The 23,981-nt window shown below is 43.5% G+C and overlaps 1 long non-coding RNA gene across 1 annotated transcript; it reads right to left on the bottom strand.

The window, feature by feature from the left end:
* Positions 1-8,335: 8,335 nt before the first annotated feature.
* Positions 8,336-23,645, bottom strand: LOC127492621 (uncharacterized). The gene is made up of 3 exons (XR_011382988.1): positions 22,938-23,645; positions 20,396-20,512; positions 8,336-8,768 (listed from the first exon to the last, which is right to left on the bottom strand). It is a non-coding gene; the product is annotated as an uncharacterized lncRNA (long non-coding RNA).
* Positions 23,646-23,981: the final 336 nt, after the last annotated feature.

The following is a 23,981-nucleotide window of genomic DNA, read 5'->3' as shown; positions in this document are numbered from 1 at the left end:
AAGAGTGTTGGGTTCCAACAATCACAGACAACTTTGCTCTCCATTTGTTTTGATGGGTAGAGCAATTCACACAATACCGATAAATTCTGTAAATGGTTTTCTTATGTAATGGGCTTTTACTCTTTTTGGTAACATAATCTGAGAGATAAATAATAGTAGTTACAGCAGAAGTGGTTGTAGCCAAGGAGAAAAGCCACTGTTATTTTCAGCATTCTATTCCATTACAATTAAAAGCTTTAAAGCAAATAGTTTTTAAGGAAATTACGTTTTTTTATACCAGGATAAATGTTGTTAATCTTTAGGGACTTAAGTTTTATGTTTAGCACATACCTAAGAACTTTATTTACTAAGTTATGAATGAAGAAGCAAACATTTATGTTCATTATAAACAAAATTCTTTTTTAAAATATTTTATTTATTTAAAAAGCAGAGTGATAGAGGTTAGGGGAGAGAAAAGAGAGATCTGCCATCTGCTAGTTTACTACCCAAACGGCTGTAACAGCCAGGGCTGGGCCAGGCTGAAGCTGGGAGCCCAGAACTCCATCAAGGTCTCCTGCATGGGTGGCAGGGGGCCAAGAGCTTGGGCCATCTCCCACTGTCCTCTGAGGCACATCAGCAGGGAGCTGCATCAGAAGCAGAGCAGCCTGGATTCAAACAGGCACCAGTATGGTATGCCAGAGTTGCAAGCAGAGGCTTAGCCTGCTGCACCACAGTGCTGGCCCCTGAACAAAATTCTTATGATTCTCTATCTGGAATCCTGGTTTGCAGTTGACATTGAGGGGAAATTTAGAATTTCATAAAGTTATTCTACTTTGTTGGAGCCAATCAGGAAATGCTGCCTTAGCCTATTATCTGTCTTTTTTCTTCCTGCCTTAGGCATCAGGCATATGGGAATCATAGTTTGGGGCCTTCTACAATAGCATCAAGGTGGCCTTTTTCTGCATAAATAATTTTTCTTCAAAAATAACTCTTCAATACTTAAAATTTCTGTCTTCAGGCCAGCACTGTGGCTCACTTGGCTAATCCTCTGCTTGCGCTGCCGGCACCCCAGGTTCTAGTCCTGGTTGGGGTGCCGGGTACTAGTCCCAGTTGCTCCTCTTCCAGTCCAGCTCTCTGCTGTGGCCTGAGAAAGCAGTGGAGGATGGCCCAAGTGCTTGGGTCCCTGCACCCGCATGGGAAATTGGGAGGAAGTACCCAGCTCCTGGCTTCGGATTGGCGCAGCGCCAGCCATAGCAACCATTAGGGGAGTGAACCACAGAAAGAAGACTTTTCTCTCTGTCTGTCTCTCATTGTCTATAACTCTCTCTCTGTCTCTCACTGTCTAACTATGCCTGGCAAAATAAATAAATAAATAAATAAATAAATAAAAAACAAAAAAAATTCTTCTTCAAATCCTCAGAATAACATCTTAGTGTAATCAGAGTGTGTGGCATTATTGCTATTTTGCAGATGGATTTGCTATTGCATGAGTTGAAGAGGTTACATGACTTACCCACAAGTCTAGAACACCCAGTGGCCAAACTACAGTGCCCTAAAATCTGTGCTCTCTGCTTGTTGCATTAATATCATTGGGTTTTCTAAACTTACAAGGTTGGATGACCTCCAGAAATAAAGCAGGGCCAAGGCCCAAGATGCCAGGCCAGCTGGCTTGGTTTCCAGCATTGGTTGAGCCCAGCTGCTCACTCACCAACCTGGGCAAGGAAAGGAATAGCTGAAACATCCAACTCTGGTGTGGAGTGTTCTGCCTCTGTCCTTTAGCACAGGCCACTTGAGAGAAGAGATTCTCTTATGCGTCTGTGTGTCTGCACAAGGTTCTGGTAGCTGTCGAATGTAACACGTGTAGAAAAGGAGAAAGTACAATTTACTTATGTCTGTAATGGTCAGGTAATTTGGGTCACTCAGCTGGAAGTCAAGCCCAGTGTGTGGAGACTGCCATGAGGAGTGTCACAGGCATACAAAATGCCAAAATGCAAAGACAGTGTCAGCATGCAGCATCCTACTAAATACAATACATAATGCTACTGCCTACCCTGCCTTTTAGTTGATGTGCTGATTAAAAATAGCTTTCAGATATTGGATACTTATTTCAGAAACAAATGTTCTATATTTTTAGAATATTTTCTATTTAGTTAATGATGTGTATATAAATTAAGAAAATCTCATTAAGGAATTCAAAATAATATTTTATCAATAGTAATATCATGAAATAGTATCATAATTGAAAGGTCCTTGGATTTCAGTGTTCTACCTTATGTCCCTCTACAACATCCCAAATGCACTATCTCCAGCTTCTACCCAGATCCCAACATGGACAAAAACTAAGTTTTACTTTTGAAAATTTGAGAGTAAAGAGGTAGGGGGAGGAGAGAGAGAGAGAGAGACCTCTCCCATCTGCTGACTGTAGTGGTTGGGAACAGGACCAGGTGGAAGTCTGGAGCCAGGAACTCAATCTGGGTCTCCCATGTGAGTGGTGGGGATGCAAACACTTGAGCCATTATCTGCTGCATCCCGGCAATGCATTAGCAGGATACTGCTGGAAACCAAAGCAGAACCAGGACTTTAATTCAAACACCTGTTATTGTATGCCGCATTCCAATTGCTATGCCAAACGCCCATCTACCAAAACCTTTTTTTAAACAATAACCAGTTTGGTCTGAGACCATTGTAATTGCTACAGCTCCTCCTAATATTGAACCGGAATCCACACCCACTAGGTTTCTCCTATGTTAGTACCCTCTTTTTCCTTTGAGTTAAGCTACTCAAAACTTACTGGGATAGCATTTAAAATTGAGTTGAAAAGGCAGCATGTGGCATAAGGCAAATGAGTATTGAAACTTTATGAATGTTCATTTGAATAGGATCTTTCAAAAGTGCATAAGTAGTGAAGACAAAAATGAGGATACTTCATTTCCTCTTCTGGTTTTTCCTCCTAATTTTAAGAACCCCCATTATACTATCTCATTCATCTAAGTGAAATAGAGATCTCGGTTTTATACTAAACTGGAAATCACTTATGTGTGGGATGTTTGCTATCGAGATAGGTGAGTGATAGGAAGTTTTGAGTTAAAAAAATTTTCTTGAAGGGGCTTCACATAAAGTGTTTTTTCAGCTCCTTAAAGAAGGATGGAGATGCACAGGTCAGCATGGAATCTGCCCATCACTGTCCACACTTGAGATATTTGTAGAAGTTCACCCACAAATTAGAGCACCTCCTCCAAGAAGGACTGTTAGATACGGGAAAAGGCAGAAGGCTCTGGCTTCACTCAGGGTACACAGCTCAGGAAGGGAGATTTTCACCCCCTGAAGTCTCATTGAGTCTCTGAGGGATTATGACTCTGGAAAGTTTTTGGCAACGATACTTTTGGCAGCAAAAATCGTACCTGGTAGAGGTGGGCAAGCAAGAAGACTTCATTGCGGACTCCTGCAACCGGGAAGAGAGAGAACATTCAACTCTGCTGAAACAGGGGATTTTTAAAAGATAGGGTCCACAGTGGAAAGGAGCTAGCGGATGTTAAGGAAGTGTTGGCCGATGTGCCAGGCCTGTGTCTCTGCTAGCCAGCGCTGATGGAAGGTTGGGTCCTATCATCCCCTCAGGGACCAGGAGGTACGGATGCCATCTTTCTTGATTGCATTTCAAAGGGGGAGATTCCAGATCCTGGAGAAAATCATTCTTAGGTTGTACAACCTGCAAGAGACTGGGAGAAGATATACCTTTCCAAGGTTCAGAGAAAAGTAACTTGCCATCTTAAATTTTCTACAGTAAATGCTGTTACTAAAGGGATGCTGGGGGTTTATATTTGGGAAGAAGCCTGTCTGGAATTAGTCAGGCTGAAGGGTCATTAAGGCTGTGTGGGTCAGACATTACTGTTCTCATGGAAGACAGCTGTCATGGTAGCACTGGGAGGCCTTGCTCTCAAATGGTTACAAGGCTGTGGTCATCACTGGAAAGTCAGCCTGTGGCCTGTGAGGAAAAAGTTCCCGAGAACTTGCTGGAAGCCTGTGGGGAGGTTTCCCAAGGGCTGAGACTGTGTGGTGTGAGTCGGGGTAGGACCTGTGACATTTGGGTCATCACCATGGATTGCTCCCACAGCCAGCCACTGACTGGCAAGGCCTGAGGAAGCAGAGAGTCCTATGAAACTGTGAAGCATTTCAACTTGACTTTGAACTTGTAACACCTTCTGTCCAGGAGTGCATGTACTGTGCACTCATAAAAAGAGTGCTGTGACAGAGTGGAAGCAGCACTAGGTAGATAGCAAAAAGACCTGACTTTATATTTTTATCTTACATTCACCACTCCTGCACTTCTTTATTGGGAAAGAGGATAATTCTCACATATCTACTTCATAGGACCTTTATCAGGATAAACTCAGTGTACATGGCATCCTTTGTATAGCACTGTGAGTGACAGGTCAGATCCCTTTCTTTTGATCCCTAATGTCTTACCCATCACTTAACAGCAGCCTTAGCTGATGTCAATCCTGTCTCTTTAGGGCTGTTGTAATTTTTTTATCCTCTACTTATTCCTCCTATGCTCGTCTTTTGGAAACTCATTCCAGTCCAGATTAATTTATTGAATGCAACACGTGTAGAAAAGATTAACAATTTAACTACCTCTGTAATGCTCAGACAATTTTGGTCACTCAGCTGAAAGTCATGCCCAAGCAGTCTTACAGGTGTTTTTTTAGATTGAAATTCCCCCTCTGTTTCGTCTTTTGGGTTTTATCTCTCAGCTCTCCAAGCCGTGCTGTTGCACTCCTTTCTACAACACCCTCTTGGGAGGTTTCTGTGGTGAAATGGAAGTCTGTGGGAGTCTTGCTCCCCACACCCCTAGCTGCTGTCATTTGTTATCACCTCCCAATTACTTCAGCTTTTGGATAGTGGTTTGTATGTTCTTTATGCATCTGATCAAATCCATATAACTTATTCATATTGAATACTTTATGGCTAGATAGTATAGCTACCTATACATGATAAACCAATTCTTTTATAGAATATCTAAGGAAGATGCCCAGAACTATTTTGTACTCTTTGATAGAAAGTGTGAGTGATAAGAAAAAGAAATAGTCACTTGATGGGAACTTAAACATTTGTTTACCAGAAAAATAGATATTCCTAACCTCAGAGGAATTGCTTATTTTTCCATTAAATCCTCAAGACAATATAATGATACAGTCACAGTTATTTTGGTATTTGGCCCTTGCTCTGTAGTAATTTAGTCTGAACAAGACCCGAGTGTGTGCTATTCTTTGGCTTTACAGCCTCTAACCATAGGCACTGATGGCATTCGTGATTATGGATTAAATAGAGCCAACTCTTGGCAGTCATTTGTTAGAAAATTCCCACAGAGATACCTATGGTGCTGATGAACAATGATGTTGGTAGTTGTTATTTTGCTTTAGGAAAAGCAAGCATTCCAACATGGGTTCAATGCCTGGTACTAGAAGCTTCTTCTCTATTTGATATAAATTAAACCATGAGTACATTCTGCCTGGTATTGCAATTAGCATCTGGGCTCTGACCAAATTCTGATTTGTGCAATTGCAGATTACTTTACTACTGGATAAGAAATTAACTTCCTCATATCTCAGCTTTGTTATGTAGTTTAGCCTGGGGTTGTTCAATCACTGTTGCATTTTGCCACTGTGTGTAACCAGTGGGCTCTTAGAAATTTCAGCATGAAAAGCTCTCAAGAAAACATGAAAATCTTTTAACATAAGGCTATCTCCAGGAGACTACTTTTTGGTTTAGTTATGTGATTGCCTTTGAACAAATGTATTTTTCTTTCGTTCAATTTAGTGTATTTAAGTTGATGGACTTTCATGATAGGTGTCCAGGCCTTGTGCTTTCAATCTCATTTTTTGAGAATGGAATTTAAGGTTTAATGTGGAGTGCTTTATGAGATGAAAACAAATAAATATGATCAATTAGAGTAATTTTCCAGTCTTATTTTTTTTCCTGGAAATAAAGAGGAGAAAACTAGTCTTAAGAGCAAATAAAATTTTTGAAAATTTTTGGATAGTCTAATATTTTACCTATATATTTTCTAAAGTTTTATTGTTTGTTTGAAAGACAAAATGAGGGAGAAGAAGGAAATCTTCCATAGCTGACTCACACTCCAGATGCCTGCAACAACCAAGGCTGGACTAGCTCAAAGCCAGGAGCCCGGAACTCAGACTGTGTCTCCCGCATGGGTGGCAGGAACCTAGGCACGTAGGTCATCATCTGCTGCCTACCAGGGCCTCAGCAGGAAGCTGGATTGGAAGGGGAGTTGGGGATGGATCCCAGGCATTCCAACATGGGACGTGGCCATCTCAAGCGGCAGCTTAACCCATTGTACCACAAGCCTGCCCCTACTATTTTATTTATTGATGAAATTTTTCACATTTTTGAAGAATATGTTAATTGAAGTACAATTGGGTTCTTTGTGAAGTGATAAAAGCTTGCCTGGCTTATGTAAGGGATAGGAGACCACAGCTTTCCACCCAGGTCAAGTCTGCCACTTCTTTGTAGTAGCATAGCCATGCCCATTTGTTTATACATCCACTATAGCTGCTTCTATAGTGAGTGTACAGCTTGTAAGGCCTAAAATACTAAGATCTTCCCTTACTAGAAAAGTTCACTCTCCTCTACTTTGTACCATCACCTTTGTCTTGTGGGATCAGAACTGAATGTGTACATCGTAAAAAACTGAGGGACAATCAAACCACGGGTTTGAGAAACATTTAATCCGAGGCATTTTCATTCCTGGGAGTCTGGCTAGACATTTGTGACCACCAGAAACTTTGCTTTCCTCTTAAATTGATGGATCCATGCTAATATCTCTGACTATGGCACCAGCAGTTTGGATTTAATAGACTATGTTGTTGGATTGATGATGTGCATTTGTATTGGCTGGAAGAAAAATTTAGAAACCACTTGTCTGATAACAATGAATGTTTTCATACAAAGAATTCTCAAAACCCAACAGTTAAACAAAACTACTCCAACTAGAAAATGGGCAAAAGTCAGGAAGAAACATTTCACTGAAAATGATATGTGGATGGAAAAGACCCATGTGAAAAGATTCTCAACACTAGACATTAGGAAAATTTAAAGAAATTATTTTAGGGATGGAGCTTGAAATGACCACACCCATCTCCATGGTAACCGCCATCTTGCCCTCCTGATGGACATTTCGAATGAGGCTAAGATACCTTTGTCATCTGATGCCTGAAATGTCTTGTCTTAGATGCCTGGGGTGAGGGAGGTGCTTATGTGTGTTAACTGTTCTTGAGAAAGTACAAGTGCATTTGGCCAGCCCCAGGCCACTCTTTTCTACAAAGCCTTTTTTTCTCCTACCTTGTGACTGCATGTCTGTAATTCCCTAATAAGTGACATTTTGTATATCCTGCCTGTGTTTACTCCTTTCTTCTAGCTCATCCCTTATATTCTTGGCAGCTGGGTCTCATATACCAGGTTTTCTTGAAACAAATAAACATGTATCAGAATGACTAAGAAACAGTGGCAGCATCAAATTTAAAATTGTGAACTTGTCTGTCAGTACAGATTGCTATTGTACTGTTAATTAATGTTTTCCTTGCTATTATTTTCCAATAACTGCTTTGAATTTCTCTGAAAGAGGTTTTGAGAAACTGGTTTGCATTAATATTTGCTTAATATGAAATGGTTAGAGGTATTTTGCTTCAAAAAATTAACTCAGAAAAATATAATGAATTAACTCAAGAAATAATTAAAGGTAAAATCAAATAACATAAGCATTACATACACTTTAAATCTCAGGTTTTTTTTTTTTTTTATTTGAAAGGCTGAGAGAGAGGGAATGAGACAGAGACAGAGATCTCCCACCTGCTGGTTTATTCTCCAAATGCCCGCAATAACATGAGCTGGGCCAGGCTGAAGCCAGGAGCCTAAAACTCGACCTGAGTCTCCTACATGGGTGGCAGGGACCCAAGTACTTGAGCCATCACCTGCTGCCTTCTAGGGCATTGGTAGGCAACTGGAATTAGGATCAGAGCCAGGCCCCCAATTCAAGCACTCTTAGCTGAGGTATGCGTTTCCGGGTTTCCGAGGTGAGTTTATGTAAGTCTAAGAGCACACAGGCCTTTGCTACTCTGTTTGGAGCAGTGAACATGGGGCCATCTCCTGAGCCTAAGATGAGAAGTTAACCAGCGTGTGTTAAATTGGTATGGAAATGATTAAATAAGGACATGAGTAGAACCAGAATTGAATAGAAACAATACCGATGAAACTGACAGTTTTAGGACTCTCGGGATGCCCAGGGCTAACTTGTTAAGATGATACCATTGGCTCCTGGAGCTGTGATGGTCAGATCAGATTGGTGCAAACATCTGCTTATGGAGGGGGCTGGAAGCTGAGTCAAGTACCATCTCAGAACACCCTGATGGGAATGGCCTGTTCAACTGCCCCTTTCTAGATGGGGGTAAAACTCTTCACAGAAGAGATGATTGCCTGCGTGGCAACGAGAGACAACACTAATCATAAAGTCCTCTCTTACTGTTTTATCCTTGGAATCCTTTGAACTGGCACCAAATCCCTCCAGTTCAACTCCAGAATAAAACCTTTGTAGTTACAGAGTGAGTTACATTCACTTCAAAGTTTGTTTTTGTTTCCTGAATGCAGTTTTATGTAGGAGGTTGCTGCCTACCTGGGTGCTGAGAACTTAGGGGAGAGAGAGTTCATTGCTACAGGAAAAAGTATAGATCCTTGAAGATGCATTTTGATGACTGGACACATTTTACCATTTTTTTCTGGAGAACAAAGACAGAATAAACAGCTTATAAGGATACATTGTTTGACTTATTATCTGCAGAGAAAGTCACTTTGTATGGGTCTTTTTTAGGTACTCTGGCTTTCCTCCTTTCTATGTATACTGTGGTTTGAATGCCTACCACCCCCCCCCCCCAATTCCTCTGTTGAAATCTAATCACCAGTGTGAAAGTATCAGGGAATTAGAGGTAGGGCTTTGGAAGATGGTTTGACCGTGAGGACAGGACCCCCATAAATGGGATTAGCACTTTTGATAAAAAGTAGCTGGAGTGCTGCCTTGTGCCTTCTACCTATATGAGGAGGACATTCCATCCATGAACCAAAAAGCAATCCCTCCCCACACACGGAATCTGCCAGCATCTGGATCCTGGGCTACCAAGCCTTCAGAACTGTGAGAAACAAATTCTTGTTGTGTATCAGCTGTCTGGTTTATGGCAGTATGTTAGGACAATGTGCAACATCCCAAGTCTTTTGATGCTGAAATGAAACGATCTACCTCTCTCTGCTGTCTATCCTTTGTCTAAAGAAAAAAAAAAAACACATTTTTGTCCTGTAAAAGAGCAACTGAATTGAAATGGAAGTCTTCACATTTCAAAATATTGGATAATACCAATAACTAGTATCTCATGTCATGCCTCATGCTACACTTACCCTCACTCTGGTTTCCCACTTGAAGCAACACAACATGCTTCTACTAAATTGGACAGTTTTTCTCAATTTAGAACCCTAGCCAAACCGCCTAACCTCTCTGGTGTATCACAGAAGACTGGTTTGCCTTTTTTGCTTTTGTTTGGAAGGTCACCTTTATCAGGACTGTAATTAATTCTTGCCAGGCTAATAGTGTTCCTGTGAATCGCACAGGTCTTGAGGGGAGAAAATTGATAATCTAATAACCATGGCAAAGTGAGACATCTTCACCTTCCAGACCAGGTACCTGGCTCGCTCTTATTTGGCTGACACAGCTTGATTCTGTAGCTTGATTGCTGCTAGCTGTAGGAAGAATGGTTTCTTTGGCTTTCTCTGGGTCAAAAGCCTCTTCTGCTACTGTTTTCAAGTACAAAGACAGATTCTGAGTCAGCCCATCCTTTTACCTGGAAGCAAAGGTTTTTCATGCAATATGATACAACAGCTTAGCTTGCATGAGATTTTGGGAAAAGGCCAAATATTCAAAAAACCATCTGCTTGCTCTGCTCATAAATCACAGAAATGATTGCCCTTGATCTGCAGCCATTCCCCATTATAGAGGATATTGGTTTCCAAAAGATGTCACAGCATATTGAAATGAGATGGTCTCTTCCAAGCAGAAAATTCCTGTTCACCATTACGTTATTATAGTTGAGTAGAATTATGTCACATTAGTCCTCAAAGACAGATAGGGTCTCAGAGAAGATGCAGGTGGGAGAGGTGGTTGTAAATCCTGCTACTGGCATAAAGGACAAGCCACTAAAACTTTTTATGCTTTGTCACAGTCAAATGCTGTAAGAGTCTGAGATGGCTGGGAGCAAGGAGTTGTATTCCTGAGGATGTCTTGTAAACAACTGTCTATCTTGTCACCCATAACACTTCCTCACCAAAAGCTGAGACAGTGGCAGTTAGTAGAATGAGTAGAAAGAATGACTGTGCTGCAGAGAGCAGCCCATGCAAGCTCGCACTGTGGCTGCTGAGCACTTGGGAGACCATCTGCACTCTGCTTGGCATTGTACAAAGCACAGGGGATGGCAGGATGTCTGGCCAAGGGTTCTGATGATCTAAGTGAGACACAGCCTTCCGAGAAAGCTGGCATGGTCATGCATTCTCTGCTCATTTACCCTCTGATACAAGAGCCAGGGAAGCACTGGGGCTGAAATCGACAAAGCACTGGGAAATTCCTGGTACATTCTTTGACACCCAGGTCTCATTCCAGCTGGGCCGATCTGACAACATGTTGCTGGGCGACCTACAGCTCCTATCTGGTGTCTTTGTTCAGAAAATGTTTGCAATGAGGGATGTCTAGTTCTGAGTTTACTTTATCATCTGTTTGAAATCACAAAAGGGCAAACTGGGTGAGGAGTATACAGGAACTGGACTGTTAGTAGATTTTCTACAAATCTAAAACTATTCTAAAATTAAAAGTATTTGTGGAATGAGAACTTGCTCTCTGGCCAGGTTCTGCTCTAGGACTGTGGGTAAGATGTGCACTCATGCATTTATATTCTAGCTAACATGTAACATGAAAATGCTATGCATCAAATGATGAAAGCTTATACTACTGTACCTAAGACAGATGGTTGGTAGGATGAAGGCAAGAAACGTGGGGGAAGAAGGAGAAAGTAGTGGTTAAGGGCAAGGTTTTGGTGTTTTATAGCTCTGCATTTGTATCCTAGTTCTACTACTTTTGAAATGGGTTACTTTTCATTGAAGATTAATTAATTCAAAGGGCTGATAGAGGGAGAGAGAGAGAGAGAGCGACTGAGTGAGCTTCCATCCACTGGTTTACTCCCCAAATAGCCACAACAGCTAGGGCTAAGGTAGGCCAAAGCCAGGACTTTCTTCTAGGTCTCCCATATGGGTGCAAGAGCCCAAGCACTTGAGCCATCCTCTGCTGCTTTCCCAGGCATGTTAGCAGGGAACTGGATCAGAAGTAGAGCATCTGGGACTTGAACCAGCACCCATGTGGGGAATTCCAGTGTTGCTGGTGGCAGCTTAACCCACTACACCAGTGCTGGCTCCTGGAATATATTACTGAAGGCAAGTTATGTAGCCTCTTGAAGACTAAAACTACATTGATAATAATGCTACTACCTCATAAGAATCTTATAAGATTTAATATATGTATATGAGGGGACTTGACAATGTTTGAGGAAAATGGAATTACAGATAATATATTTTGGTAAAAACAATTTTTGAAATCCATGCATAGTCTCCTCATAGCATAATTTCATAAACTTTTTGAAGACTCACTTGTATGCACAGATTTCAATTTTTTTCCATTGAAATAAATTTTAACTCCGTTTTTCATGAGCCTCATATTTGTGTATATGATGGATAGATATTCAGTACAGAGTTGGAATGGGTGCTTGGTAGAAAGTAACTATCATTGCTGTCTTCAAGAAAGTAGCAATTTCAGAGCATCTTGGGCAGTATGCAGAAGTGAGTGCTGTGACACAGTATTGAGCAACTAAAATAAACAGTGATCCCGAGAGAATGGTCAGGCATTTCCCTCAGCATCAACTGGTAGGGTGTTTCACCATTTTCTGTGGGGGGCAGACTGAAAGCTGACATTGAAGCAACACTAGCACTGGGGTGTGCATAGATGAGCCTGTCAGTGTGCATGTGCACATCAATCTGAGAGGTGAAGAGACAGGACCCAGTGACATCAAGGAAACATGAGCAGTGAGTCAATACAGCCATAGCCACGCTGGACCTCAAGAGCCTGGAATGAGGCTCACAGCTGTTCAGGGCCCAGAAGGTGCTGCAGCCACTGTTGTGGATTCGCAGACTCAGCAAGCATTTCACCCCTCAAAGATCTGCCTACTGTGCACGCCATCCTGCCCCTGTGAACACGATTGCCATCACTCATCGATACCTTTCCCTCCTCCTCTTGAGTTCAGGAAATCTCAGCCTTTGCCTACCCTTGCTTCTCCCCACAGGCCAGGTCTCCAGCAGTCATGTCTGTGCCACAAGACTCTGCCTCCTTGGCGGAGCTGAGTGGTCCTGGGATGCACACTTTACCAGTATTATTCTTTCTCACAGTGCTTGTAATATCAAAACAGACTCTGGGGGAGGAGCTTCTGAATTTTAATAGTCACTCTGTAGAGCAAGATTTTTTAACCTTAGCACCATCAACATTTTAAATTGCATAATCCTTTGTGGTGTATGTAATATATTGCATACATTTTAGTCTGTCTAGCTACATCCCTGCCCACTGCCCATTACATGCCAGTAGCACTCTGTTTCTATCCACCTCCCACATTGCCCCAGTGTAATGATGAAAAATATATCCATATCTTGCCAAATATCCCCTTGGAGGAAGGCTAGCTTCTGCTTCAGAGCTGTCGCTCTGATCAGTGCCAACCATCGCTCTGATGGGTGCCATAAAAAGTGTGGTTGATGAGCTGGCAGCATCAGCACCACCTGGGAGCACTTGAATCACAATCTGGTGATGAGGTCCAAAAATGTGTGCTTTCTCACGTTTGCAATGCCTGTTGTGTATGCTAAAGTTTGGGGACCCCTGCTCTAGAACTTTGCTACTCTAAATGTGATTCGAGGCTCAATGGCCTCAGATCCTATGACATCCTCTTAGGAATACAGAATTCCACGACCCAGGTTCAGCAGCACCCAGAAATTTATTATCAATACAAATCATTTTTAACTGATTTTGTGTAAACCAGACATAAAATATTTGCAGGGGGAGCCCAGCAACATGTTTTACAAGATGTCCTGGTGACTCTAATGAAGTTCCAATGTCAACCATGGCTGTCAACTGGAATACCTTATGGGATTTTGAAGGCTACCAGTGATTTCAAAAGATTTCACTTTTGCTCACCCAGCTATGAGTTGAGTATCAGTAACAGGATTCTACCACTCTTGTGTGATAATTAACACTGTCATGCAATATGCAATCAAACCTGAGAACCACTTTGAGAAAGTGAAGGTCTTGAATCTCTGATGCCAGTGTCCCCGGAACTTCTGGGGTTTCTTTCCATCTCAAATGTTCATTCTTCAACTCTCATTATTTATTTTTGAGCTACTCCTATAACCACCCATTAAGATGTTGAATTAAGATAGCCAGAGTTCATTTCTATTGCTCACAATTGTCTCCGCTTCAACCAGTACAGTCATCATACTGGGGAGATTGCCATAGAAGGCTAGGTGTTTGGAATAGGTCATTGGATTGCATATGTCCCCCATTCAGCCCTGCATATTCTAGGATAAACTTATCAGCCTGGTGTATTTAGTTGGCCACTGGGGACCCTGTTCAATAAGTTTCTTCCTGCTTATAGCCTTGAGCAAAATGCTGCAGTTGTGAGTCCTTAGCAGGTAAGACTTGAAAGGAGGTGGGGCTGCCACACAGCTTGGGAAAGCTCCCAAGAGTATGTACTCCATGGGTTCATTATACTGATGATGTCAAACTGAGGGACCCAAAAGAATAGGAAATCAGAGGTACCCCACCATTTTTTGGTTTAAGGAGTAGCAGCTAACTTGTACACAAATTCTGGAGTTGGATACTATGAAGTTGACAAGACTTCAGTGGTGTGGAGTATGATGAGATATGATGTCCAAAGTGAAGAAAGAATTTCAGTACCTGGTGTCTGCTTCCCTGAAGACACAACACATGGCATGGTGCTCTTTTTGACCCATGGAGGCAGCTTTCATCCCAAATTTGGAGACACATGTTGTGCAATGACTCTGATCTCTGTGCTTGTCATCTTTGTCTGACCCCATTAGGCTTTGCCATAATTCAGGAGTCTCAGTAGTTTACCAAAGGAAGCATTCACTTCTTCCTTATACATCGTACCTTGTCCCTGCAGCTCTGACGCAGGCTTCAGACAGAGTTCAGGTTTGTTGATGTATCTTCTCATTTCCAGGGCCCAAATTGAAGGAGGCCTACATACTTGGGATGTGATGTTCTTTGGTGGAATGAGGAGAGCAATAGGGCAATTGGAAACACACATCACCTCTTTAAGTCTCCTTTAGAAACTGGAGAACTGCTGTATCCACCCACATTTCACTAATCAAAGCAAGTCTCATAGTGCTGAACCCAAAAGTGTAAAGAACAGGAAAATGCACTCTGTTCACAGTGAATCATAAAAAGAGAGAAAGGAGAACAGTCTTGCATCTGTCACTCTGGGCTCCTGAAACTCTCCCAGAGCAAGGTCAGCATCTCTACCTCTTTGAAGGAATATTTCATCTGGGCTTTCACTCAGCCCTTATGGCCCAGCAGTTTCATTTGCTATGGAGTCAATGATAAACCCTAGTGGGATATTTGAGTGGAGGTCTCCAGAGCTTGAGAACAGAACCGCGTTCGTGTAACTCTATTTTAGAATAAACTCCCAGAAACAGGCATTTGGCCAAGGAGTTAAGAAGATGACAGCCCATATTGGAGTAACTGGGTTTGATTCCCAGCTCCTGTTCTTGTCTGTAGATTCCGGACAAAACAGGTTCTTGAAGGCAGTGGGGATTGGTTACCTGCCACTCACATAGGAGACCTGGTTTGAGTTCCTGGCCCAGCTGTTGTGGTTGCCTGAGGAGTGAACCAGCAAATGGGAGCTTGCTCTCTCCCTCTCTCCCTCAAAACAAAACAAAACAAAAAAAAACAAAAAACAGCAAAAACAACAGCTTTCGAATGAGCTTTGGTGAAGACAGAATACCCAGCCTTCTGTATTGAGCTACTCATAAATGACAAAAGCTGTTTTGATAGACCTATCTTTAAGAAGTATTATTCTATCATGAAACTAGACCCTGAACTTACAAACTATTTGCACAATTGAGTCACACAGACTCCCATTGCTTATATAGCATTCCTTAGTAAAAAGCCTATTGATAACCCAATGGTTTCCCATGACCACTTGACAGAATGACAAAATATGATCAACACTCATGCCTGGTTTTCTATAAAATGTGGAACAGGAAATTAAACAGTAAGTGGTCTGCAATGTTCCAGCTCCAGACTAGAGTGTCCTGAAAGAGATCAGAGAAAAGTAAGGCTCTTCATGGCCAGAACAACAAGCATAGCAGTTTGTGGTTTACTTGGCCTTAAAGGGGACTTGGCCTGAAACTGTGGTCTATACTGCCTTCCAGGATGTGGTCATTGTCAAGGTCTCACAGAGGAAGCGTAAGATTAAAATACTGGTAACAAGGAGGCTAAAGAATGAGTTACTCTGAATGATGTCTCAGAATGGGTTTAGAAGATGAGAACCATTATCTCTTGTAAGACAGAAGGCTCTCATTATATAGGAGGGGCTTACTAATCAGATAGACGGAATGACCCGTAGATGTCAGTCATGTTCCTTTACCAGCCAGTATTTCATTTAAGCTCTGGGGCCAGGAACATTGTAGCAGGTATTGTGGCAGAGACAGATGCTAAGTTTACTGTGGCTCAAATGTATGCATTTCTATTTGTTGGATCTTACTTATCTACTATTATTGATAAGTGCCCAATTTTCCAAGAAAAACATCCAGTCATGAACCACAATGTGGCATCAAAACTCAACGATGCCTTCTAGGTACCCGTCAATTAGTTCAACGAAGCTGGGCCCCTGCCTTCAGTAAAGGAATCGGATTTTTCACTATTAGAATGGATATGCATTCTCTGGGTTCGGGTTTTCCTATTCTTCCTTTTATTTGTCAGCATCACCAACTATGAGTTTACTGAAGGTCATGTACACTGTCAGAGTAAACGTATTACCTCCAAATTCGCTTCATAGCAAAAATGGCAAAGTGATAGGATGATACCCAAGGGATTAATGGGTACTGTCATGCATCCCATCATTCATAAAATGCTGGCCCTATAGGATGATTCAGTGACCTAATAAAAACCCAACCATGACACGAGCTGGCAGTTATCACTCCTCAATTTTAGTGTGCTGTTTTGTAAAAGGTGCTATGTAGTCTGTACCTGGTATTGACAGATTTGTATAAAAGTCCAATATGTCCCTAGAGCATCACTAGTTCCCTTTGTCCTGAGAGTAGGCTTTTCAGACTTTTATGAAATACCTTAGCTCATGTCCGATAAACTTCCCATGTCTTTGTTGTATAAGGTTGTCAGTTGTTTTCTAGTTGCTTGCAACTAAATGATTCTTAATGAACACTCTACTAAAATGCTCTTGAAAAAAAAAAAAAAAAACAGCCACAAGATACATCCCCATGATCATTTTCAGGAAGGCAAAGGAAGTAATTGATAATTTTTCAAGAGTTTAGAAAAATTTTGTTGTCAATCATATTTGTCTCTTCTACTTTATTTTAAAAAGAAAATCTGATATTCAAGAGTAAGGCATTTAGCCTAAAAAAATTATACGGTCTCTTTCACAGCTAGAGATGGCTAGAGAAAGACAATTCTGTCAGTGTAATGTAAGTACATGTTGCTTTCAGAAAAACTTTTGCAAGACAATAATAAACCTCTTGCATTTGCTTTTGTTTCCTTCCTGGAGGGCAGAGGGAGTTGAAATCGGGGCAGCTCTCTTGTGCTCATGGATCAGCAATGTAAGGAAACAGCTTATTAAGGGCGACACTGCAGAAGGAGAGGAGTTGAGATCTTGATGCCATTGTGAAGTCCTGGGGCTAACCTGGGATCACATATGACTGACTTATTCTAACCAGTTTATCCCTTTACGATTAAACCAGTATAGGTTGGGTTCTGTTGTGCTTAACAGAAAGCAATACTAAACTGATACATACATCTTTTTATACTACATGTTGTACATACAGCTTGTTATACTAGTTTGGGTAGCCCCCAGAAGACCATGTGTTAAAGGGTTTGATACCTAGAGTCTCAGGTTAAGGGATTAAGGATGGAACTTGATCCAATTATCCTTTCTGAAGGTGAGGCCTTGGGAAGTGATGAGATTGGATTAGGCTGTTGGGGTGGCAGCTGCCTGTAGCTCTCTCAGGGGAGACCACAGAGGGTGGACAGTGGGCACGCCCCCAGGCCTCCCTGCTTCCTGGTTCTCTTTCTGATCCTGCTTCTCCAGTAGTTCTGCCACTTTCAGACACCTGACCTTCAGGATCCCCTGAGATGTGAACTGAGATACTTCTTTTACTAGCAGCTTCTCCCAGGTTTTTTTTTTTTTTTTTAGTGATAAAAAGCTCAAAACTCCGCAACTTATTTTCTGTTAGTTTCACACCAGAAGAAAAATCATTCTATTTCCATATGGATGACAGAACTAAGTGGATGATTTGAGGATATTTAAAGCACAATTTGTGACCATACTTAACAGTTCAAGAACTGTTTAATTGATAACTTTTGTCAGGGTTGCTATGACTTCAGCTTACAAACACACAAATGAGGAATTTAGAATAAAGAAAACTTTGGTGAGCTGATTGCAGGCATCACTGCTTATCTTTATTTCCCTGATATACAAACAAGTACTATCTTTTCTGTGACCTACAAGTGCTGCTATCACCAGGAAATGTCTTTCCATCGAGTCAGCTGCTGGATTTGTTTTTTGCCTTCAACTCTGTGGAACTGTCTCAATTTCCTTGAGGAATGTCCACGTAGCATTTTATAAGGAGTTGTTAGTCTATGATGAAGATTGTTTCTGAGCTGACTCTAAGGTTTGCCTTTAGTTTCTCTTGTGCTCTTTCTTAATAATCTTTGAGTCTTTTTTTATATGACCAGCTAGAAGGTTTCTGTTCTAATCATATAGGATTTTGTATCAGTTATCTACCATATCATAGCACAGGAATGTAAACTTGAAGAGCTCTGGGAGCTAGCACTGCACAATCTAGGCTCAATCTAGATAAAGGTTTGAGCACCAGAGAATCCAAGAACTGGAAGAGAGCTGCAGGGCCACGTCACTTAACCCTCCGTGTTAAAGGTGCCCGGAAGTCAGAGCACCTACCCTACGGTGTCAGTAGAGCACAGGCAATGGAAAAAGAGCCCTAAATTCCAGCTAAGTGATCCTGGTGGGCCCTTGCACCTACCTCTCTTCCCTTCCCTATTCAGGTCTTTCTCCTTACACTTTGTTTCTCTTGAACTTCCATGTGGCCACTTCTATGCAGTCCTACATCCTTTGAATTTTCAAACATGTGTTGTCTTGGCATGCCTCTGCAGAGGACTGATCGGAAGGCAGAAGCTGGCTGGCCCTAGGAGGTGATGAGGCCCCTCCCTGGGCTGTGCCGTCTCATCTGTGTGCCCGCAGCCTTTTGCACTGGGGGCTCACAGTCTCACAGAGAATCCCCTTCTTGGCACTGCTGCCGCTCCCGGTATTTTATGAACCACTCTACTAGTGTCCTATGGCTGCTGTAATCAGATTCCACACACTGCTGAGTTAAAACACAAATTTAAGCTTGTGCAGCGCTATGGGGAGGAAGTCTGCAGTGGTTTTCACAGGGCTGAAATCAAGGTGCCCACAGGCAGAGCAACCTCGTAGGCTCCAGGGAGAGTCTGTTTCCTGCATTCCGGTTCCCGAGTGGCTGCCCAGACTCCTTACTTGGGTCTAGAGCTCCATCTTCAAAACAAACCACTACAACCTCTGCACTGATCTCCTCCAAATCTAAATCCTGAACCTTCTGTCCATCTCTTACGACACTTGGGATTCCATCTGGGGCCCGCCCTGTTCTCCAGCGTCCTCTTCATCTCTCAGGATCCTTAACTGACTCACACTTGCAGAGTCACTTTGGCCACATGATGTAACTTGCAGGTGCCAGAGATGAGGGCCATGCTGTCTCTGGGCGTGACTATTCAGCCTATTGCGAATGCTCGCTCTTCTCATGGCCTCCACCTGGCTGCTTGGTTACAGTGAGTGGGGACACACGAGTCCGTCTTCTGAATATGGTTCATGCCCCAAGATGTAAGAACTTATGTGGGCCAGAGTATTTGCCCGCATGTCAACATTTGTTCTGAGGAATATGATTCTGCCCTTGTCCAGATGGCAGAGCTTATACTGGGTAAAATTCAGACCACATAGTGACTTGGTCTCTGCCAGAAGGAACCAAGAAAATCATGGAGAGGGAGGGGGGGAGAGAGGGAGAGAGAAGGAGAGAGAGAAGAAGGGTGGGGGAAGGGAGAGTGGAGAGGGGGAGGGAGAGGGAGAGGGAGCATACAGCAGAGAAAGGGTGGGAGCCCCACCATGAGCCTTAGTTCCATTCCTAAGGCCCCTCTGAGTGCCTGCCCTCACTCTGCCACTCCGCTGCTCCTGGGTTTCCATGGGACACCCTCATATCTTGACAAATGCCCTTTCCTTCCCTTGAGTCTGTTTTTGACACTCTTTGCTGTTAACAGTCTTTACAAGAAGATAGAGACACAGAGACAGCATGGCTGTTTCCGGTTAGAGAGGTCAGGACTTGTCACTAGGAATCTGACATTGAGTTGGCCACTTTGGACATGGGGTGGCTAGAGGACTGACCACTGGGGCGTAGGAGAGAAAGAGCTTCCAGGATACTTTGTCAGTGTAATATTCGGGCTCTGGTAAGTGGTTTTAAAAGGTCTAGGTGTTGTAGAGTGAAAGCAGGTGGTATTTGGGACAAAAAGTAGGGAGAGATTTGTGGCATTAAAAGAATCGTTCTTTCTATTCCCTAAAGACCTGTTACTTAATCTCTGGAAGAATCCATGGTTCAAAGTATTTTAGCAAAAGGACAGGCATTTCATTAGGAAAAGGCTATTAAAGCAGAGGGAGAAGAGGGCATGGAGAAGGCTTTTGTCCCCTTGTAAGTCCCTGAACTTGGGCGTCCTCAGGGAGGCTTGGCAGACTTGATTCAGAACACGGGTAAGCAGTCTTCCAGGGTCACCAAGCAGCTCTGTCTCATTCCCACTTTTTAATCACCAGGTTCATTAGAAATGGCCCCCATTTCAGCTGATCTGAGTGATCCCTGGGGTGGCAGCAGAGGAAGGTGAGGTGGCTGGAGAGTGTGGGGATGGCGCAATGACAGACCCCCTACCGTGCCCCTATGCCCCGCCTCATGGTCTCACCTGGGGTCTGCTGTGCGATTCCCAATGGTCACATCTGTGTTCTGCACCAGAATGGGAACCTACAGCATTCTTTTCAGACTTTTTGAGTAGACATCAATCATGGCATTTGAGATACTTCTAAAATAAAGGAAAAAACTTAGATGGTATGCCCAGTATCGTGTGGGAAAAGACATATCTTACCAGGCGTGACCCCAGTCCTAACCTGAGACTACCCAGTGTATCAACTCTTCTGACTTCTCAGGAAGCACTCAACAGTTTCCACCAAAGGCTGAATCAATTTTGGCTTCTAAAGTGGATGGGAAAAAGGAATTCTGTGTCAAGCAATATGTGGGTTGGAAGTAGGCATTTGGCCTGGTGGCTAAGACACTGGCTAAGGTATCGTGTCCCATATGCCAGATATTACTGCACCTGAGCTCAGAACTCACCTCCAGCTCCAGTTACAGCTTCCTATGGCTGTGGTGATGGCTCAAGGGTTTGGGTTCCTGCCACCCAAGTAGGGGACCTGGACTGACTTCTGCATCCTCTGTACCTAGCTTTGGGCAGTCCAGCCCTGGTCGGTGCAGACATCTAGGGGAGGGAACCAGTGGGTGGGAACCTTCTCTGCCTGCATTTATGTCTGACTCTCAAATGATAATTTTAAAACCCAAGATATTTCATTTATGAAACAAAGGGTTCAAGGTGACAGGAGGGACTGGGGGGGCCAGGGTCCACCTGAGGAGTGGGAGTGCAGGACTGGTGCGGTAAGGGAGGAAACTGAGTAAGGGTGGGGGAAGCGGGACCCCTGAAGGCAATGGCACTGCGGGCACAAGCATCTCCCAGCAGAAGGCTGGGCTGCAGCAGCGTGTTGCCTCCCCAGGGTCCCCTTGCTCATGCCAGGGTGCCATCATGAATGCCAGCTCGCCTAACACGCTGTCTCCTAGTACGGCGCGAGTCCTTCACGTACTTTTTTTTTTTTTTTTTTTTTTTTTGACAGGCAGAGTAGACAGTGAGAGAGACAGAGAGAAAGGTCTTCCTTTGCCGTTGGTTCACCCTCCCATGGCCACCGCGGCCGGTGCGCTGCGGCCGGCGCACCGCACTGATCTGATGGCAGGAGCCAGGTGCTTTTCCTGGTCTCCCATGGGGTGCAGGGCCCAAGCACTTTGGCCATCCTCCACTGCACTCCCAAGCCACAGCAGAGAGCTGGCCTGGAAGAGGCGCAACCGGGACAGAATCTGGTGCCCAGACCGGGACTAGAACCCGGTATGCTGGCGCTGCAAGGCGGAGGATTAGCCTAGTGAGCTGCGGCGCCGGCCCTTCATGTACTTTTGATCGTGCACCTGTGACAAAATCCTTCCCAGGTCAGCAGAAAAATACGGCAGGTGTAAATTGTCAGTGACAACATCAGTGCACTCGCCCAACTCTGGGAATTAAGTGAACAGCAGCCACTGCCGGGCCCAGCCACTGACATGGCCTCAGGCACCTTAAAAAAATAAAAATAAAAAACACAACCCAGATTAAAGCCACATCCAGGAGGTGAGGGAAGCATCCTCCACCCCCGCGGGGAGATGGCTTGATTAAAGCTCAGGCTGACCTTCCTGCCTCATCTCCACGGAAATTGAGACACGTTCCCTAAATGGCAGGGCTTCACAGAATTGTAATGAGCCAGGACCAGGATGCTTTGCGTTCAATTTCCATCTTCATCCCTCGAGCAGGCAGGGCAGAAAGAGGGGCCGGTCTCTGCTACCCATTGTCTAAAGAACAAGGCAGCGCCCCTCCCTCGGTTGCCTTTGTGCGGATGTGGAGTTAGCTGTGGGGCCAGTGATCCATTCCTGGACGCGTGGGGGAGTTTCTCTGCACAGCGGAATTCATGGGTCATGAATGGTGGATGCCACCAGTTTGAAGGGAAATCTGCTATTTTCAGGATTATCTGTGTTAGTAAATAATCCACTCTGGGAAAACAACCCAAGCTTCAGAAAAAGCTAAAAAGAAAGCAAACTCCAACAAAGCAAGTCTGCCTCCTAGTTCATGAGGCTACACTAAACCAGAAGGTTTTAAGTTCTTTGTTCCTTCAAGTCCGTTATTTAAATCACAAAATGCCCCAGTCGTCTACAGCCAATAAAACCTTTCTGTTCTTATCACATTAATGTGTGAGATTAAAATGACTTTCACTCATTTGGAAAAGACATCCACTGAAACATTGTGCTGGTTCTTTTTGTGTATTAAAATTACAGAATTAATGAAAACCGAGTTCTTACTTTGTATCTAGAAGGTTGCATAGCACCTAGGGAAGATAAGCACTCCTGGTAGTTAGTAAAGCTTAAAATGCTGTGATACAATCCTCTCACAGGAAGCAAGTTCCCAGACATCCTGTAAACTATTCTTAGGGTTGGCAGCAGTAAGCAGGACATGTCGCTGTAGTTCCAGTGCCTATGGACTCCCCCCAGAAAGGAAGCGAGGTTTTCAGGAGGTAGACCAGGCTTGTTTAAAAGGAAGATTCTACCAGCTTGTGCGGAGTAGATTACACAATCTCAAACAGCTTCTCTCCGCCCCTATTGTCTCTTACCAAGTTCTTTACGCGGTGTCAGGTCTGTGTTCCTGCACATGGTGAGCATGTGCCCAATAGACTCGCACCTGTGCCTGCATGGGGAGGATGCATTATGCTCACATCAGCGTTCCCAGATAAAGCCAAACGCTTTGGTGTTGAGCAGCCTTTGGCCTGAGAAAGGGACTCTCTAACAGAAAAGGGAAAAAAAAGCATTGCCAACGCCCTTCTCAAAACTGAATGCATGCTGCCCTCTTGTGGACATCTGAGGTACTGACACGTGCAGCCTATCTGAAGTTGCTTCCCACCCCCCCTTAAATTACCACATAGTTTGAAACGCTTCATTTTATGATGATCTCAGAACAGCATCTGAACAGTGTGGTGGCATCCATGCTCTGTGACTTTCTGCCCATTTGCTCGATGCCCAGGGTCAAATCTGCACCCAAGGGGCAGGCACTGGGCGCAGAAGTTGGTGCCTCTCGGGACTCCCACAGCCCACACTGGAGTACCTGGGTTAGAGTCTCGGATCTGTTTCTGATACCGCTGCCTGCTAATGCGCATCCTGGAGGCAGCAGCTGATGACTCAGAGAGCTGGGTCCCTGTTGCCCACGTGGGAGATGGGAATAGGATTGAGTTCCCTGCTCCTGGCTTTGGCCTCTCTATTGTAGGCATTTGGGGAGTGAGCCAGTAGATGGGAGCCCTCTGTCCTTCTTACCTGTCTCTGTTTATTTCAAATAAATAAAATAAATTTGTAAAAGTCTACACCTAAAAGCGAGGTGTATTTCTGTATTTTTCCTTAAAGAACAAAAATCCTGCACACAGCTTTCCCTGAAGAGTGTGCATTTCTCCAATGGCTTCCTCTCCTACTGCCTTTGGTGTCTCTGAGCCCCTATTTATTGTGAAAAGAGGTTATGGCTCCCTGAGTAAAATAGGCAACTACAGACTTTCCCAGGTTTATTTTTAAAGTGAAACTCACATATAAAAGTTGGAAAACCAGTAGGCAAATAAAAGTTGATGGAAAACGGAGCCAGCGGCTAAAGACAGGAATGCAATGAAAGGGTCTTC

The sequence above is a fragment of the Oryctolagus cuniculus genome, chromosome 16 (assembly GCF_964237555.1).
Source record: "Oryctolagus cuniculus chromosome 16, mOryCun1.1, whole genome shotgun sequence".
In the NCBI taxonomy this organism is placed as follows: Eukaryota; Metazoa; Chordata; class Mammalia; order Lagomorpha; family Leporidae; genus Oryctolagus; species Oryctolagus cuniculus.
This window is presented reverse-complemented; position numbering and strand designations above follow the sequence as displayed.